At 41.8% G+C, this 20,711-nt stretch overlaps 2 long non-coding RNA genes across 4 annotated transcripts in view; one reads left to right on the plus strand and one right to left on the minus strand.

Moving 5' to 3' along the window:
* Positions 1-20,711, plus strand: part of LOC103278298 (uncharacterized) — a 288,708-nt gene that overhangs the window by 242,490 nt on the left and 25,507 nt on the right. The window lies entirely within an intron of this gene.
* The window catches only part of LOC103278300 (uncharacterized), a 73,317-nt gene that overhangs the window by 43,145 nt on the left and 9,461 nt on the right, over positions 1-20,711 (minus strand). For both annotated transcript variants that reach the window (XR_010004371.1, XR_010004372.1), the window contains exons 2-3: positions 13,447-13,527; positions 8,720-8,800 (exon numbers count right to left, since the gene is read on the minus strand). This is a non-coding gene — a long non-coding RNA (uncharacterized LOC103278300). The remainder of the gene's footprint in view (positions 1-8,719; positions 8,801-13,446; positions 13,528-20,711) is intronic.

Genomic DNA, 20,711 nt, shown 5'->3' on the forward strand with positions numbered 1-20,711 from the left:
GACACTCACCCCTTTCTAATTTTTCATTTATAATTATTCAAAATTCCTTCATGCGCTCCAGAAATCATGGGGCAATTTCAACATGCTTTTCCCCTTGAGCTGTACGGGGAAAGGCCTCACTTGAGCCTAAAACACTACAGGAGGAAACCATAGCAAAATTATACATAAAGAGACGAGCTGTGGGAACTGTCTCGCAAGTGCTTGGAGGCATTACGAGTAAAAACATTTCAATGTCTATTTAAACAGGGTATACAGGGAGGAGGGTAGCCTTCATTGATTGAGAAATGATGCATGCAACCACTAAAAGTAAAAATGAGGTAATCAGATTCTCTCTCATGCTCATAAATTTAAATATCCCCCATCCTCTCCAAAACTTAGAGTAGTGGGAATTTTGAAGAATGCTTGTGTTTTGGTTGGTGTGTTCATTCAACATTAGGTAATAAATGCATTTTAACATGCATGCATACATAACATAGTTTGGATTGACTTCTCTTTCAGCCAACTTCTCTTTCATACACAAAGAATAAGGCACATCTAAGAACACTGAGGGAAGAACTAGTAGAAACTGGCAATTTCTGTTGGCCAGACTGGAAATCTAGTGTGAGCAAAAAACAAAAATGCTACATATCCTGTACATATAATTGAAGTACCTAATTTTGTTACATAAATGTGACAGTTTAATCACTACAGCAAAGGGACTTTCTTAAAACTGATGGTGGACATACTACTGCATAAATATATATACCAGCCTTTTCCAGTTTAGTGCTCGCCAAATGTTTAAATTTTAGCTCGCATGATCATTCACCATCCTCCATGTATTGGAGCTCCCTGCTCCAAAGCATCTGGATTAAGATAGAAAAGGTTAATTTAAACCAATATGGATTTGTACTAACCTGATTATTTATTTATTTATTGCAAGCATTTATATCCCAGCCTTCTCACCCCCAAGGGGGTGGCTCAGGGCGGCCTGATGCCCCATTGCCTGAGTTATTTGTTTCTGAACCAAGGGTAGCACTGAAAAAATAGCAAATAATTTCTTGATTTAGTGCTAGTCTTCTTATGGCTGTTTCATGTTCAACAGAGGTGAGTAAAGCATCAAGGGAACTCCTATTTAATTTGTCACAATTAGAAAAAATGGTAAAATAGGAGTGCGTTTGGATCCAATGGCTTGCCACCATTTTGGGACTTGCCCCCTCAAAACAGACTGAGAATGGAGCATCTTAAGCAAAGAAACATATTTAAAAGTCTGTGAATGCTGAACAGATGTACCTTAGAGTACTCTCAAAATGTGTAGCCCAGTTATATATTAGTTCATTTGTATATTACTTTTATGGAATTTGCTGCCAGCCAATTCTTCATGGTTGGATTCAAGTGGAGCTGGAGAGAGCATCTAAAAATGGATCTAGTGGAACATTATTGCATTAGAGCTTTAATGCCAAGAAAGAAACTGCACTAGAGTGGCAGCATCCAGGTGTTCTACTTAGTGCATGTCACAGCTGGTTAGGTTGCTATCCTACACATATTTGTCTGGCAGCAAACCTGTTTGAACTTAAAGAGACTGTCTTCTTGCTAGATGTGCATAAAATTGCAAATGCTGTATACATAAGGAAGTATGTCTGTTTTGGTATTTTGCGTGGCAGTTTATGTAGTTTGCGTTTATGTATTGGGTTTTTAAAATAACGGACTTTTACATTTTCTTACCTTTTTGTCATTGGATTGCATCAGCCACTCAGCCAGGAAATGCTCTTGAAAGGCACTTAAATTTAATAAATAAACACAGCCACCAAGACTCACAACCAGTGATGCTACTGAAGAACATCAATGTTTGCAGTGGTTAACTTGTTGCTAAACTGTAACTCCCATCAGGCCTATGGAGAATAGAGAATGATGGGGATGATGGGAGTTGCAGCCCAATAAGATCTGGAGGGCTAGTAGACTAAAAGAAAGTTGTTTCTCTCCTACAAGCTTTCCCAGATCTGGTTAGTTTAATTCTTTGAGAGTTTCAATCCCAGTCCAACCTTTAGGAAAAGACAAGACTATAATACCAGCCCTGCAATTCCAGTTTAGGTTTTTGTTTCTGGTGTTAACTGGGTAGAATGTCTCTTGGAAGCTCATGAGTGTTCTATTTAGTGATCCATTTGACTACTATATGTTGGTGCATGTTTTGTGTAGTAGCTATCACATGACAAGTGGTAAAAATAATTTGCAAGAAATAGGGGGCAGTGATAATTGTTACTGGCTATGACAGCTTATACTTCTATCATTCATGCACTATAAAATTACAAATGTGTTGTTTTAATTTAATGAAAAAATTAATTTCCAGGAGAAGAATGACCTGGGCTAGAGGGAAAAGAATAAAACTATGAAGCCCGTCATTTTCAATTAATTAGAACTGTGCTAATGAAAATAAACAGCAAACAAGTCCCAGCAAGAAAAAAGCAAGGCTAAAATTAAAGCAGTAGGGGTGATTTACAGTAAGAGGCTCAGAGACATGACAGAAAGTCTCAGTACACCAAAAGGAAAATCTTGTTTGCTCAAATTATTTGTTTCTTCTGTCTAATGAACGTAATTCTAATATACAAGTGATAACACTGGCATTTCTTTGAAATGTTGATTCAGTTTAATTATAAAAATCACCAAGGTATTTTCTGGCTGCTGCATCCCTCCCTGTACTAAGATTAATCACATCAACATCATTCATTTAATCTTCAAAGAGGAAGCAGTTGTCCACAAAAGCCTTCAAATAGCTTCATTAGTGCAATTTTTCAGACTCAAACACTTAGCTGGCAGCATATGATTGAGAGTGAGGAAGGTCATTTGATTAATCTAGTTCCTAATCCAATTGACTTGTTTAATGTTTTCACATTTCCCTGCAAAGCTCTGAGAAGCCTAAACTCTAGATTTTCTTGTTTTGGATTCCTTTTGTTTCATGGCCTGCCCAACCCACATCACCCCTTGTTTAGAGACACCATAGAAAATGTTAGTCTGTGATCCTGAAAATGAAACCGAATGGGGCTACATCCTTAAAATCTGTCAGACTAATTATAGCCAAATTGGCATGGAACATGTCAGTGTGGATCCAGTAAGGAGCAAACATTTCCATTTAGATATTGGCTTGAAAGAGAAGGTGTTCAACAAGTGTTGGTCTATGAGATAGCAAGAAACAAGGAACAAGGCCACAGCAAGGTCTACTGCAAGCTGGTGTCTAGAGACCTCACGCAAGACCTCATACCAGAGTAAGAACAACGTCTTGCGATACAGTATACTACCAGCCTTCACCTCTCCTGCTGCTCCTAGAAGTGTACTTCTAGATCTCCCTGTAGTAAAGGTAAAGGTTTTCCCCTGACATTAAATCTAGTCGTGTCTGAAGTTGGTGTTCATCTCCATTTCTAAGTCGAAGAATTGGCATTGTCCATAGACACCTCCAAGGTCATGTGGCCGGCATGACTGCATGGAGTGCCGTTACCTTCCCGCCGAAGCTGTACTTATTGATCTACTCACATTTGTATGTTTTTGAACTGCTAGGTTGGCAGAAGCTGGGGCTAACAGCAGGAGTTCACCCTGCTCTCCAGATTCGAACCGCTGACCTTTTGGTCAGCAAGTTCAGCAGCTCAGCAGTTTAATCCACTGAACCACCAGGGGCTCCGAATCTCCTTATATTCACTCCTAATAGGGCAAGATCTGCTAATGGTTTGTTTTTTATTGTACATGAGGAGGATAGTGTACGGACACAAAGGACAAGGAAGAAAGAGCAAAGTAGAGAGGGAATAGGCTGGATTTACCATTTCCTTTTATCTTCCCTACCATCTCAGTAATTGGCCCTTTGAAAAGATATGCTGTCTGCCACACGTGGTACTGGCATAGTTCAGCTATATGCATGGGGAAGTAGCAAGGAGAAGGAGGTTGGCCATTAGTCCGAGTGGAGCAACTGCTTCAGGTGTCAGCAGTACTCACCAATAACTTATCCTGAGCTCCACTGCCATCAACGCCATTCTTCTCAATGTCTAAAATAGCATGCAGTCCTGAGGCATAATAGAGGGCATAATCCCTTCAACGATGTTGAAGTAAAATTCAGCTACCAGACTTGTACCAGAACTTGTACAAATGAAATTATTGTGGTACGTGAACATGTGTGTGTGGGAGAAGGGACAGGACCATCTTCATCATGTGTCTCAGTCAGCTAAATGCCATGGAGTTGGTTTGCTGCTGCGTAGATCTATTCTCTTCCTCCCATCCACTCCTGTCTTCATCCTGCAGCACAACTTCTTATAAACTATGTACATGCCTACCTCTCTAAATACATAGCAATGAGCTGAATCCAGAAGAATAGTGTCACCCAAAAGTCTTCCAGATACATTTGTATACTCAAGCCTTGTTAACAATGTTCTGTAGGGGAAAACCCTAACCCAACTTGATTTTCCTACATCATCTGCTTATTTTCCCCATTCTCTTATGACTTTTGAAATAAATCATTTTGATAAAAATAGAGATGTTTCATTTGCTTTTTTAAAGAAAAACAAATTATTACCTATTTTGGAATATTAAATTGGTATTCAGTTATGAAAAATGACATCCGGTTAACTGGGGCCAAATACTTTTTTTCCAGAGTTGTTCATTGCCTGCCCGCACTCCTCGGCTGAGACAAGACGGTCTTTCACAATTATTGTCTTTGAATGGTGCTAAAACACGCCGCTGATCAAAATTTACTTAGCCTTATTATCGAGAAGCAAAACTGCCACTATGATTTTTACACGCTATAAAAAAGAGAGGCTTCATTAAACTTTCTGCTAACGTACTTGCCAAAATTCATTACCCTGCAATATTCAGTGAGTCTGTCTGAGCAAAAGAATAAGTAAGCTAACCAAAGGAGCAGGAAATGTAATGTAACCAAAAGCTGATCATGCTGGTTCAAAGCATTTAAAAATGTGCAGAACAAACATGCCAGCCGTGAGTTAAGTGTACACCGAGTTTAGTGTACATTTAGCTGGTTTGTGTCCACTGAAATAGAGTTAATTTTGCAAACAGCAACTTCTGGGATATCTTTGCCAACATGACCACTGACCAAGCTGGGAATTGAGATCAGCTGAAGCAACTGTTTGTGTGTCTGCGAAGGATGTGATCCATGGTTGTACCAGATGGGACAAGGCCTTGTCAATAGCCCCACTTTAAATGTCTATCCTGGTGATCATTCATCTTACTGGTACATTGTGAAAACAACATTCAACCATTAAAAATGTATATATTAAACAAATAAACATGTACATCTAACAAGAATGTTTTTGTGCAATAGTAAGACAATACAGAAAGCACGTGACTCCCTTTTTAAAATAGTTGCACTGGTTTCCAATTAATATAGTGTGCATTGACATTAGGGTTTAGAATTAGAATATCTCAAGGATTTTGCTTTCTCATGTGGGATGATTGATCAAATCAATCCAGTTTGGATAGTTCCTTGTGAAATAAATATGACAGGCTGAATATAACACAGGTAAGTAGGAGAAGAATGATGATCTGTATCCAAGAGTATCATCCTACAACTGCTTAACCACAATTCTGGCCCTACTTAGCTAGATAACTACCTTAGTTACACAGCTAAGTGCTGCCTTCCAGTCTGATCTCCCTTTTACCAGATAGCAACCACTGGGAACAACAGGAATCTGTTCTCCTATTGACTAGAAAGCAGTTGACTGAGCAACATTCAGAAGCAGGGTTCCTATTACAAATCATTTTTACACTGGAGATTGCTTGTGGGAGGGAGGTGAACATATCAATCAGCTGTTTCTTGATCAACAAGGAAACAGATCCCTGTCATTCTCAGTATCTGCTTAAAAACTAGAAATGGTGACTCTTCAGTTTTAGGATGAATATTAAAGAAGGCAAAACCTCAAAGGGAATTGTGACTCCATTCACATGTAAGCCATTGCTGCTGCAACCTACATCTCCCTTCCAAAGGTTCTGCATACATGAAAGTGATCTCCTTTCAAATTTTTCACTGAATATCACATCACACATTTTCCACCAAAAAGCAAAACACATGTTTTAAGAGTGTACAATGGATAAACTAGCAACTGGAAATGAAATACAAGTCTGATTTCCTAGCAAAGACATCTAAGATCTACACCGGTCTCCTAAACCTGATACCCTATAGTTGTGTCAAACTACATTTTTCAGTTATGTGTAGCCAACAAGGCCCTGCTATTTTTATTATCATGCCAGGAATGACTTGAGAGATTTCAAGTCACTTCTGGTGTGAGAGAATTGGCCGTCTGCACGGATGTTACCCAGGGAATGCCCAGATGTTTGATGTTTTACTATCCTTGTGGGATGTTTCTCTCATGTCCCCACATGGGGAGCTGGAGCTGACAGGGGGAGCTCACCCACTCTCCCTGGATTTGAACCACTGACCTGTCGATCAGCAGTCCTGCCAGCACAAGGGTTTAACCCATTGTGCCACCAGGACCCTGCTGCTTGGACATAATGGGGATTGTAGTCCAACCCATCTGGAGGGTGCCAGCTTGGAGAAGGCTACTCTGCATTGTCAATGCTCAAGGCATTGTCAAGGCAACATAATTACATTTAATGAAATATAGTATCATCCTTGGGTTCTCACCTGTTTGTGAGAACAGATTTAAACCTCTGCATTTGTGGGAAATAGTCATGGAAATACTTCCAAAGTAATGTCCATCAGAGAACAACCTTACACATTTCTTGAAGACAAAACCATAACTGGAATAAGTGTCATACTGGTGATAAACACCACGGAGGGAATGCTGCTATTTTTCCCCTTAGTTTTTTCCCCCTAAATGCATGCTAATTCTTTCCCCCCCCCTTTCCCATTTATATTGACAAGAGTTAGGTTATACCATCTTATCAGCTTATCTGGAAATTAAACTCAGTAGGATGTACTTTTGAGAAAACATGTATAAGATTGCAAATTATTGTCCCCTACCATAGAGGGGAATATATGCAGTCCAGGCAGCAACAAACTTCAAAAAACAAATTTGACATTTGGTTCTTCAAGGGGTCAGTCCCTGCCTTTTTTTTTCATTAACTAATATTAAGCATATGCAGAGTTTCAATCACACCAGGAGCCTAGAGGAAATGCCTCTTCACAAAGCTAGGCAATACTGATTCACCTTTCTGACCACTCTCTTTTCTGCCTCCTATCTATCCTCATCAAATATTTACCATTCTCTTGAATGACCGGTCTGATTATCCTTACCCTGCCTTTCACATTCTCTGGTGATGTCACAGAATGTTAAACCCATTATGCTAAGTTAGTGCCTCCATCCCGCCTGACCCACTGACATCAACCCCGTAAGGACAGTGTGGCATTTTTGCATAAAGGGCCCTCAAGAAATAAACACAAAGTACACTTTTAAAAGCCACACTGGTAAATAATACTGAACAAAGGCCACATCAAAATAATAACTGCGATTCATCCAGCATTGACTCAAAAGTCAAGGAATAAAAGGTTTGTTAAAAGGGATCAATTTATTCAGAAAGAGGGGAGAGAAATAGAGGAGGGAGAAAGAGAAAGAAAAGAAAAGAAAAACTGTTTATGTAAAAAGATAGATGAGTAGAAAGCCAGAGGTAATCTTTAATCACTAGATTGATTGACTAAAGCTGCAAATGCTTTGTTGGTTTGGATACATATTAAATTGACAGAGCACACAATTTCTGTATGTATTTTTTTTATTCCTCTTTTCTCCCAAGGCTAGGATGCAGGACTTCCAACATAATTGAAAAATACTTTAAGTAAAAACACAATAAGCATATATTAATATACAAATTAAATCAACCATACTATTAAAACAAAAATTAGATTGAAATAATTTGAAATCCCACCCTAATAATAAATCGAAATTGAGATATCCAAAAGTCCAGCACATACATTTACAACCTCTGAATGTAATAGGGAGCCAGAAAGGAAGAACAGAAGGGCATCAGGAAAAAGACAATTTTAGCCTGCCTTGGAAGGGCACTCAATGGTGTGGGAATAGCCATTGCGGTCTAGTCTTGCATTCTCTTTTACCTCTGAAGGTATCCGGACCAAGACAAGGCCAAGGAAGGTTAATATGTGAACCTTATATTCAGCAGGAGTGTAATCTTAATTTCCTGGCTCTGTTTCTCAGCAGTCATGATTAGTTTTCAACTTGTTCACTCTCCTCCATCAGATGTTGGTTTGGAACTAGAATAGCCTTTGCATATTTATATGAGGTTGTTATTTTTATAATATACTCTGTAATGTTTCTATAATAGGATATTATAATGAAGTGTTGTATGGGTGTGATCTAAACATAGCTGTATAGCGTATGCTAAGCAAAGTTGCAAATGTCTGGAAGGCACACCACATCGCAACAACAGCAACAACAATACAATATAAGCTATGTTTCACTATCAGAAAGGGGCATCTGAAGTGGATAGAACTCATTGCATGGTTCCAAGTAAAGATAAAGATTTTCCCTTGACATTAAATCCAGTCGTGTCCGACTCTGTGGGTTGGTGTTCATCTCTATTTCTAAGCTGAAGAGCTGGCGTTGTCCTTAAACACTTCCAAGGTCATGTGGCTGGCATGACTGCATGGAGCGCTGTTGCCTTCCCGCCAGAGCAGTACTTACTGATCTACTCACATTTGTATGTTTTCAAACTGCTAGGTTGGCAGAAACTGGGGCTAACAGCGGGAGCTCACCACGCTCCCCGGATTCGAACCACACACCTTTCGGTCAGCAAATTCAGCACCTCAATGGTTTAATCCGCTGCACCACCAGGGGACTCCATGCATAGTTCCTATAGTACCCTAAAAGATATATAAATTGCAGTTTCTTATTTGAAGTTTAGATAACTGATAAACTAAAAAATCTGTAAGATACTGACAATTAATATATACCCCACGCACACATACACATGTAATGATCTTAAAAGTAATGCTTCAAATCAAGCATATATGTTAATTAGAAACCAAAGTTTAGGGGGCTAAAGTATGTTTTCCTTCCTGCTTAACTGCAGTCTTGCTCAGATGAGCTCTTGCTATGTAGATCTTAAATGTAATACGTAGTTCCAAGTAGAACCTGCATGTCAAGATACTGCACTCAATTCCACTGAAGAATGAGTTTTGGATTTATAAACAAAATAATGGCTGTATTTGCCAGAGAAAGACAAAGTCAGAAACAACAATGTAAGTCTTTGTTCTGTAATAGTATTTTAAAAAGGATGTCTCTAAGGAGTCTGTTAAGAATACAGTTATTGAGACACTAGGTATTCTAAGCTTTCCATGTAGTAGAGGGAATTCTGTTAGGTGTGGCTTTTCTTACTCCTCCTTGGGACTACCTGTCAGAAGTTACTTTCCAATATCACTTTGGAAAGGTCATAGAGAGTCTGCATGAGCAGACTGAAGTCACCCTGAAATCACCTTAACCAGCAAATTCCTTCCGCTGTTGCTTATGAATGGAGCTAGTAAAAGTCCAGCAATTGGGTAATATATGTGCTGTCCAAGGCTCTCAAATTTTCAGGGCCAGGGCAATGAAATGAATGTATAGCACATGCTATTTAGAAAATATCTCATTAATTTCCTCTCCTGCATAGCATACATTGATGAACCAGGAGCCCAAGCACCATTGGTGGAAATGTGAGAGAGGGTCTTCTCCTTGCCTAACTGTAGGCTCGGGAACTCCTTTTTGGGAGTGGGGACAGAATGTGCTACTTATTCCTTGTTGCCCTTCCAGTGGCATATATGCAAACAGGCTTTTAAAACAGAATATTTTTTTTCAGAACAGGCTAGGGGTGCTGTATAGTTTTAACTGAAGTCTTTTAAAGAACCTTTTTATCTTTTTATTATCCTTTATTCTGATCTGAATTGTTTTGATACTGTAGTTAGGGTCATTGTCTGGTTAGCTAAATATACTTTTACATGTGCTGTTCTTTTAAATGGTGAGCTGCTTTGAACCTCAATCTTGGTAGAAAAGTGGAATATAAATAGATATCATAAAGAGGAAGAGGAGGAGAAGGAGAGGAGAAGGAAGGAGAGGAGGGGAGTGGAAGGGGAGGGAGAGGGAGGAGGAAGAAGAAGGGGAAGAAAAAGACCAAGAAGAGGAGGAGGAGGAGGGAGGGAGGGAGGGAGGGAGGGAGGGAGGAAGGAAGGAAGGAAGGAAGGAAGGAAGGAAGGAAGGAAGGAAGGAAGGAAGGAAGGAAGGAAAGCAGGCAGGAAGGAAGGAAGGAAGGAAGGAAGGAAGAAGAGGGAGGAGGGGGAGGAGGAGATAATAATAATTATTGTATTTTTGGATCCCATCTCCATCTCCCCGAAGGGACTTGGGGTGGCTTACATGTGACACAAAGTGCCTAAAGCAGGGATCCCCAAACTAAGGCCCGGGGGCTGGATGCGGCCCATCGAAGCCATTTATCCGGCCCCCACGGCAAAAGGGCAGAAAGGGGGTTGGGCTAAATAACCCAAGGGGTCTCTTCTTCTCTTACAACCCTTATTATTATTATTATTATTATTATTATTATTATTATTATTATTATTATTATTATTAACATTGAGGCTGGGTGGCCATCTGTCAGGGGTGCTTTGCTTGTGCTTTCAGTGCACAAAGGCAGAAAGGGATTGGACTCAATGGCCCAAGGGGTCTCTTCCAATCCTTCTTCTTCTTCTTCTTCTTCTTCTTATTATTATTATTATTATTATTATTATTATTATTAACATTGAGGCTGGGTGGCCATCTGTCAGGGGTGCTTTGCTTGTGCTTTCGGTGCACAAAGGCAGAAAGGGATAGGACTAAATGGCCCAAGGGGTCTCTTCCAAAACTCTTTATTATTATTGTTGTTGTTATTATTATTATTATTATTAATTGTTATTATTATTTATTATTATTATTGCTCAGTGGCCAACTATAGTCCGGCCCTCCAACGGTCCGAAGGATCGTGAACTGGCCCCGTTTAAAAAGTTTGGGGACCCCTGATATATTGTATGTACATACAACTTGTAAGCCGCTCTGAGTCCCCTTCGGGGTGAGAGAGGGTGGGGTATAAATGCAGTAAATAAATAAATAAATAGTTGTTGTTGGGTTGGTTTGGTTTTTTTTTTTTTTGCACTACAAATAAGACATGTGCAGTGTGCATAGGAATTTGTTCGTATTTTTTTTCAAATGATAATTCAGCCCCTCAACAGCCTGAGGGACCATGAACCGGCCCTCCACTTAAAAAGTTTGAGGACCCCTGGCCTAAAGCAATACATAAAATAAACCCACAGTATAATACAAAAGTAAAACCAATAGTATATAAAGCAACAATTTAAACTGAGAACAACGTCCAATAACATGTAGTGGCAACTGCCGTAAAACATGGCCAAACTGTAAACAAGAGCAACGGAATGGGATAGTGCAAGTTGTAGATAAAGAACAGGGGCATAGGATGAAAGTGCAGTGCTGTGTCACTAAATGTGGACCATTGGGGCTGGACAGTATTTATTTATTTATTTATTTATTTATTACATCATTTCTACCCCACCCTTCTCACCCATCAGGGGACTCAGGGCGGCTTACAATATAAAGACATACATAAAAACAAATTACATCACAATTAAAAAATCCATTTAAATAAAAAAAATACATTAAAATTAAGAACCTATATTAAAAACCTGCATAATTATGCACATAGACATTCTCAAAGGTTTGTTTAAACATCCAAGTCTTCAAATCCTTCTGAAAGGAGGATAGTGTGGGGGCCTGTCTAATCTCCCGGGAGGATGTTCCAAAGCTGGGGGCCACCACCGAGAAGGTCCTCTCCCTCGTCCCCACCAACCATGGCGGGACCACAAGGAGGGCCTCCCAGGCAGATCTTAATGCTCACACAGGTACATGGGGGGGATGGTGTCATGAAGATAGGTAGGCCCCGACCCATTTAGGGTTTTATAGGTAATGACCTGCACTTTGAATTGAGACCTGAAACTTATCCACAGCCAATTGAGCTGCTTTAATAGGGGCATTGTATGCTCCCTATAGTCAGCTCCAGTTAGTAGTCTGGTTGCTGATCTTTGTACCAATTGCAGTTTCCAAGCTGTCTTCAAAGGCAGCCCCATGTAGAGTGCATTAAAATAATCCAGTCTTGATGTAACTAAGGCATGGACCACCATAGACAAATCCGGTAGGGTCGCAGCTGCAGCATAAGCTTCAACTGTGCAAAGGCCTTTCTAGACACCACCCACACCTGAACTTCAAGTGTCCGTGCTGAGTCCAGGAGGACCCCCAGACTGTGGACTTGTGTCTTCAGAGGAGGTGTAACCCTGTCCAGCACAGGTAGCCACCGAATATCCCTATGACCTCTGGACTGACCAGGAGGACCTCTGTCCTGCCTGGATTAAGTTTCAGCTTGTTAGCCCTCATCCAGTCCATCACAGAGATGGTGGAAGGGAGGTGGTGGTGGAAGAGGAGGAAGAAGAAGAAGAGAAGAGGGGGAGGAAAGATTCTTATCTCCTTCCCAACCGGTTCCCTCGACCCTGCCAGCCAATGTTTGCCCTTAATTTTGTTTCATAGAAGCGAAAGAGTCAGCAAAGAAGACGCTAGAAGGGGAGGCGAGTTTCAAGCAATCTCCTTGGCAGTCCTTAAGGGACTCCACGACCAACTAGCTTTCCCCCCGTCCCCTCTCCAAAGCAAACAGCCTCCGTCCAGGTAAAAGTAAGATTGCCTTGGATAATAACTTTATTTCCATTACGCCGACCTGGGCATTATTCCGAGGTCCTCTCTACCCTCCTGACATAGCATGTGCTGTGTGGAGGGCGTTGAACCTATATATCTCTCTGGCTATAAATCAGCTCCCTGACTTTATAAAGTTTCTGGCAATTCAGGTCTTTCCTCCATCTGTCTCCGCCGCTTGGCTTTTTAAAAAGATATATAACGGTGGTTCAACAGAAGTTTGCACCGGATGACAGCCTGTAGGGGACAAGACGTGAAGGCCAGATTCTGCTGTGCGAAGAGGAGGGTTTTCTATGGGCCTTCTCCCTGTGCTTTTGCATTTCAAGGCACGGTGCTTAGATTCTGCCTAACATTTTTGGCCCACGGATTTTGTCGAGGAGGCTGCCTTTGGCCAGACTAAGGCGGTGGCGAAAGCAGCTCAGCGGCGCCCCATAGAGGCGGGCCTTTGCAAAGACAAGGCGAGGGACGGAATAGTATGGGGGCTCTGGGATTGGTCTCTTCTCCTGCTCCTTTTCCTTCCTATATAAAAGACTCTTCCCCCACTTCTCCCTCCCTCTCTTTCAGTCTCAATCTCCTCTTCTTACCTGACCACTTCCCAGCTTCTTTCCTCTAAGGGTGCAACTACATTGGGTTCGAATTCCCCCTTCAGCCAGGGAAGCCCACTGGGTGACCTTGGGCAAGTTATACTCTCAGCCCCAGAGGAAAGCAAAGGCAAACTCAAGAAAACCGAAGAGGAGTCATTAGACGTAAATAATACCGTGATTTGCCGTCGGAAGCAGTCTGGTAGCATCCAGTTTGGAGATGGCATGCAGGCGGGATCAAACTTCATTGTCTTAGCCTAGAGAGAGAGTTATCACATTCAGCAATTGTCCCTCTTGGAAGAGACGATGCCTTCAAGGAGCTCAGGGTGGCCTACATGGAGTTGCCCCCCCTTTTTTCCCACAACAACCCTGTAAGGTAGGTTAGGCGAACCAAGAGTTATGTTCTGGGTTGAATATTAGAGCGACTCTCCGATTCATAGATTCATAGCGAAGGTCCCTTTAAGTCTGCGCAATTCTAGGACTTTGGTCCCACTCCAACTGCCAGGGCAGCATCTTGCAGAATCCTGGGATTTGTAGTTTGGCGAGGGGCTGGCAGGGAATTCTAAGTACAGACACCTCCGTATCTACGGATTCCACCATCCGCTGCTTGAAAATACCGCCCCCGCCCCCCCAATAAAAACTTTGCTATTGTATAGAAGGGGCAACATTTTGCTTCACTGTTGGGAGAATAGGCTTAAAATAACCCTCAGTTGGGGCAATTCCACCAACATATAGCAGGTCTCCTTGAAGTGACTGGCATGACCTTGAAGGAACTGGGGACAGCGACGGCCGACAGGAAGCTCTGGCGTGGACTGGTCCATGAGGTTACGAAGAGTCGGAAACGACTGAATGAATAAACAACAACATAGCAGAGTACTAGGAGTAAACTCCTTAATAAGCTTCTATTCCTTAGGATGGTTTAGGATTACAGAGTCAGAATTTTAGGTTCAAGAATATTTATGGAAGTAAAAGAACTACTTGGGAGAGATAAAGAAACGAAGTGGGGCATAAATATAATAATAATAATAATAATGTATGACCCTGAGGAAGTTTTTTTTAAAAAAAAAATCTAAAGCAGAACAAGAATTCTCAAGCTGGGTTGCAGTGAGTCTTCCAGCCTGTATGGCCATGTTTCAGAAGCATTCTCTCCTGACGTTTCGCCCACATCTATGGCAAGCATCATCAGAGGTTGTGATGCTTGTCATAAAGGCGGGCGAAACGTCAGGAGATAATGCTTCTGAAACATGGCCATACAGCCCGGAAAGCTGACAGTAACCCAGTGATTCCGGCCATGAAAGCCTTCCACAACACAATTCTCAGGCTCCCTCCCCCCCCCTTTTTTTTTATTTACCCCGGTTCAAGGCTATTGATTTAAATACTACTGAGTAAGGGCAGGCGAGCCCGAGGGTGGCTTTGCAGCATCACAGAGCTCCTTAGCCCCCTCCTCTTTTCTCGGAGGAGTCTGGCTCTTCAAATGGGCCGACCTCATTAGCACCGGTTTAGCGCTTGAAAGGGCGGCTTTCGAGGCCCCAAATCTCTTCTCCCCGTGGAAGCAGCCATGCGCGAAACCCAGGACACCCGCGTTGAGCAAGGATCCGTTCCGAGAGGGCTCAATCCGTGATCAAGCCCCCGTTTGTATTAACAGAGCTGGATTGCATCCTGGAGAAAGGCGCCTTCGCTTCAGACGTGCTCCTTCCCAAACACAGAGACGTCCTCAAACATTTTAACTCTTTGATTCTGTATCTGAACCTGATCTTACTGCTGTATGGCCACACTGTATGGCCATATTCGAGAAGCATTCTCTCCTGACGTTTCGCCCATATCTTAGAGGTTGAGAGGTTTGTTGGAAACTAAGCAAGTGAGGTTTATACATCTGTGGAAGGTCCAGGGTGGGAGAGAGAACTCTGGTCTCTTGGAGGCAAGTGGGAATGTTGCAATTAATCGCCTTGTTTAGCATTGAAAAACCTTGCAGCTTCAAAGCCTGCCTGATTCCTGCCTGGGGGAATCCATTGTTGGGAGGTGTTGGCTCTAACAACTACACAGAGAAGCAATTGAAATTCACAAGCATGTGGACAATTTCAATAGAAAGGAGGAAACCATGAAAATGAACACAATCTGTCTACCAGTATTTAAAAAACTCTAAATAATAAAGAAGAACACTCAGAAAACAGGGAATTCCAGACGGGAAGCCATCAGGGCCAGCTAACATCTCCCAACAAAGGATTCCCCCAGGCAGGAAGCAGCCAGGCTTTGAAGCTGCAAGGCCATTCGATGCTAATCAAGGTGATTAATTGCAACATTCCCACTTGCCTCCAAGAGACAAGAGTTCTTTGTCACACCCTGGACATTCCACAGATATATAACCCCCCCTTGCCTAGTTTCCAACATACCTCACAACATTTGAGGATGCCTGCCATAGATGTGGGCGCAGCATGGCCATACAGCCCTGGAAACTCACAGCAACCCAACCTCCTTGTTCCTAATCTTCCAAATACTTTGTATCCTGAAATACACTTTTAGGGAGAAAGTGGTTAGTTAGGTTTGTTGTTGTTTTTGGCTGGGACTTTCAACTGAATCCTTTCATCCATCATATTCAGCAAAGGATGGCTTCCTTGTACAAAGCACCGACCCTCCTCTCTGTACAATTTAATCACCCGATATTTAAAATAGACATTTCCATCTAAAATCCAATCAGAAACCCACACCTTACCCCGAGGCAAGGAGACGTTCATCTCCACTTTGCATTTGTAAACTGGGAGGAATAAATGGGACTTGTGGATACCAAAGAGGTCAAGTGCGGCTGCTCAAATATTTTTCTTACAAAATGACGGATTTATTAGACAAATAAGTAGCCCGGCGGATGCAAAACCCCCAGTGATTGAATTTTGACGTTGAGTCAACAACAACTCGGACTACATCGGTGTGCCAAGATTTAGTTATGATGGTAGAGATTACTGAACAAATAGGAGGCAGAAATGAATACAGATTTCCTGGGATGCGCCCCTGGCAGCCTTCCCCTTGACATTCTCCTCCATATGCTACCCCCTCGTTCCCACTGTATTCTAATTAAAGGACTAGACGAGGACTTGGGGTTTTACAAGAACTTTTAAATAATTAGTCGTGAGTGTGGGAGATAGGGGAAGAAAGAGAGAGACAGAGACAGAGAGAAAGAAAGAAATCTTTTCTCATTTTTCCATCTATGCAGATTCAGAAATGCCTCCTGCATGCATTAGAACTCGCCCAGGATGCAGCTGCACGTGTAATGAATGCAGTTTGACTCCACTTTACCACCATGGTTCAATGTTATGGAATCCTGGGAGTTCTGCAAGAAGTTGTCGAAGGCTTTCATGGTCGGAATCACTGGGTTGTTGTGAGTTTTCCGGGTTGTATGGCCATGTTCCAGAAGAATTTTCTCCTGACGTTTTGCCCACATCTATGGCAGGCATCCTCAGAGGTTGTGAGGTCTGTTGGAAACTAGGCAAGTGGGGTTTATATATCTATGGAAGGTCCAGGGTGGGGAAAAGAACTCTTATCTGTTGGAGACAACTGTGAATGTTTCAATTAATCACCTTGATTAGCATTGAATAGCCTTGCAGTTTCAAAGCATGGCTGCTTCCTGCCTTGGGGAATCCTTTGTTAGGAGGTGTTAGCTGGTCCTGATTGATTCATGTCTGCAATTCCCCTGTTTTCAGATTGTTGTTCTTTATTTACTGTCCTGATTTTAGAGTTTTTTAAATACTGGTAAAATCTGAGGATGCTTGTCATAGATGTGAGTGAAACGTCAGGAGAGAATGCTTCTGGAACATGGCCATATATCCCGGAAAACTCACAGCAACCAGTTCTACCTTCTCTGTCAAGCAGTCTTGGTGTCTCACCAAACTCCCAGCATTCCATAGCATTGAGCAACAACAACACTGGCCAACATAATTTTGGTGCCTCAAACGTTAGTCCTGTTTCTGAATATATTTGACCGGCTGATTCCAAAAATCTCACCAGTTCTCCCATATCAGCTCTAGTTTTTGAGACACAGAACATTTGGCATCTACCAGTTGCCCTCTTCTCGCCCATAGAAACCCATAATAACCATACCTAAGAAACCAAAGCTGGTGCAATTTTATCCCAAATTAGTACCCCAAATAACCGCAGGAACAGGCCTAAAAACCAAGCCACCAAGAAAAAAAGTTGGACCGTGTAATAATAATAATAATAATAATAATAATAATAATAATAATAATAATAATAATACAGTAGAGTCTTGCTTATCCAACTATCTGAATTATCCAACGCAGTCTGCCTCCCTCCTGGATCCACAGCTGTTTCTCTAGGCAGCAAGGATTGAACCTTTTACGGATTTAACTTCCAACAATGTTATTACTGTAAGTTCATCTTTATTTGTAGTCAATTTTTGGTAGTCAATGTTTTTGTAGTCAATATTTTCAATACATTGGGATGTTTTGGTGCTAAATTCGTAAATACAGTTGTTAATACATAACCTTACCATGTATTGAACTGCCTTTTCTGTCAATTTGTTGTAAAGCATGATGTTTTGGTGTAAAATCATAACGTCATTTAATAGGCTTTTCCTTAATCCCTCCTTATTCAACATTTTCGCTTATTCGACCGTTTGTGTTGCATAAGGGAGACTCTACTGTAATAGAATCCTGTTCATCTTTTCTCTCCTGTGTTTGCGTTTTTGAAGAAGGAAAACTGGGATGTAAAATAGTTTCTGACACAAACATGATTAGGATGCATCGTCCTTTCTTCTCCTCCCCCTCAGCTGGACTGAACCGCACTGATCCACTGATCCAAACTGGGCCCAGCCCTCCTCTCTGTTTTCTTCTCGCTGTCCCTTTCCTCCTTTTTCCACGTCTGCTCCCCAAAGGCTCCTTCCTCCTGGAGGGGGAGTCGTTCTCCGGCAGGGAGCTGTCCAGCGTGCTGAATGGCGAGGGAGAACGCCCTGTTATTCCTGCTTCATTTCCCTTCCTTGAAGCGCGCTCCTTTTACTTGCTAATCACGGAGAGGCGCTTGAATAATTGAGAGTACGTTTAAGCAGAAAGCAGCCCCGCTTCTAATCTTTTCAGGGGTAAAGGAACTAATGTGTACCTGCTGTGAGAGCCTTTTTAAAAAAATATCCGTGCATTGCTTCAATCCTGAACTGGACCACATACATCCTATTGCATTTCAAGGAGATTTCGTGTACAGACGAGGAGTTTGTCATTTCTCACAGTAGGATTTTAGCCTTGCTGAATGTTGGCCTCCAGCTTTGGTGCCACTGTTTCCAGCAGAGCAAAGAAAAGAGACTAACACAGGGCAACTTCTCTCCAGGCTGATTGGTTTTCTGCTACCAAAGGGAAAATGTTTGCCCAATCGTTAGGAAATGAGAAAACTTCTTTCTGATATTATTATTATTATTATTATTATTATTATTATTAGTATTATTGGAGCCCCTGAAGGCGTAGTGGACTAAAGCCTCGTGACTTGAAGGTTGGGTTGCTGACCTGAAAGCTGCCAGGTTCGAATCCCACCCAGGGAGAGCGCCGATGAGCTCCCTCTATCAGCTCCAGCTCCATGCGGGGACATGAGAGAAGCCTCCCACAAGGATGGTAAAAACATCAAAAACATCCCGGCGTCCCCTGGGCAACGTCCTTGCAGACGGCCAATTCTCTCACTCCAGAAGCGATTCAAGTTGCTCCTGACACGAAAAATTATTATTATTATTATTATTATTATTATTATTATTATTATTATTATGTTGGGGTGTCTGCATAACGTGTTGTCGAAGGCTTTCATGGCCGGGATCACAGGGTTGTTGTATGTTTTCCGGGCTGTATGGCCATGTTCCAGAAGTATTCTCTCCTGACGTTTCGCCCACATCTATGGCAGGCATCCTCACAATCTCTGAGGATGCCTGCCATAGATGTGGGCGAAATGTCAGGATAGAATGCTTCTGGAACATGGCCATACAGCCCGGAAAACGTACAAAAATCCTGTCTGCATATCCCTTGGATTCCGATGCTTCCAGTGCTTCCTCTAATGGCTTTGAGTCTCCTGCAAGAATTGGTAATTAAGAAGAGTAATTAACTGTGTTATCGAAGGCGTTTTTCATATTATTTGACGACACCGAAATGCTGGACCACTCTAACAACCACCATGTTAGACTACATAGAGAAGCCATTGAAATCCACAAACAAGCATGTGGACAACTTCAACAGAAAGGAGGAAACCATGAAAATCAACAAAATCTGGCTACCAAAAAACTCTAAAAGCAGGACAGTAAATAAAGAACACCATTCTAAAAACAGAGGAATTCCAGACATTAATAAATCAGGGCCAGCTAACACCTTCCAACAAAGGATTCCCTCAGGCAGGAAGCAGCCAGGCTTTGAAGCTGCAAGGCCCTTCAATGCTAATCAAGGTGGCCAATTGCAACATTCACACCGACCTCAAACAGACAAGAGTTCTTTCTCCCACCCTGGACCTTCCATAGATATATAAGCCCCACTTGCCTAGTTTTCAACACACCTCATAACTTCTGAGGATGTCAACTATAGATGCAGGTGAAACGTCAGGGGAGAATGCTGCTGAAATATGGCCATACAGCCCAGAAAATTTACAGCAACCTATTTGCCAGTCGTTAGGAAATTAGAAAACTTATTTCTGATATTATTATTATTATTATTATTATTATTATTATTATTATTATGATCTTGGGATGTCTGCATATCCCATAGATTTCTGATACTTCCAGCGCTTTTTCTAATGGCTGTGAGTCGCCTGAAAGAATTGGTAATTAAGAAGAGTAATTAACTGTTTTTTGAACCCCTTACTTCCTTAGGAATGCAGACTAGCAACCTATCCATCTAGAACTATGATTCTATATGTGGTACTAAAGCCCATGGAAGTCAATGGGATTTTCTTCTGAGTAGATTGCTCAGTCGGTCAAACATAAATGTCGCAAAAAAACCAAACAGGCAAGGCTTTCTAACAAGGAAATACTGTACTTTCAGTCGTTCTTTTGTTTTGTTTCTCTTTCTTAAACACACACAACCACTGCAACTCTTCTCTTTGGGGATCTGTCTGCCCATCTTGCCTCAGAGATTCGCTACTGTTAATTTTCAGACTTCTGTGGCCGCAGCCTATTTAGGATGCAAAGGTTGGAGAGAGAAGGGGAGGGGGAGAAAAATCCTGTCAAATTAAAGTGAGCCTTCCTGTCTTGCCTGCTTCCAGCAAATAACTCGCAGAACCTAATAAATCCAGATGGAGTCCCTCATATAGCCTAGTGCCGAAATAATAATTGTCCTGCTTTGTTTCATGTCAGGGGCCTCTTTGGCTCATCTGTCATGAAACCAATTTCACTTTATTTACATCCATTTGCTAGTTTAATTACTGGGCTGATGAATAGCCCCGAGGAATTAAGTTACGAGTCTTCGGAAACCTAAAG

Source organism: Anolis carolinensis, chromosome 3 (assembly GCF_035594765.1).
Source record: "Anolis carolinensis isolate JA03-04 chromosome 3, rAnoCar3.1.pri, whole genome shotgun sequence".
NCBI lineage: Eukaryota > Metazoa > Chordata > Lepidosauria > Squamata > Dactyloidae > Anolis > Anolis carolinensis.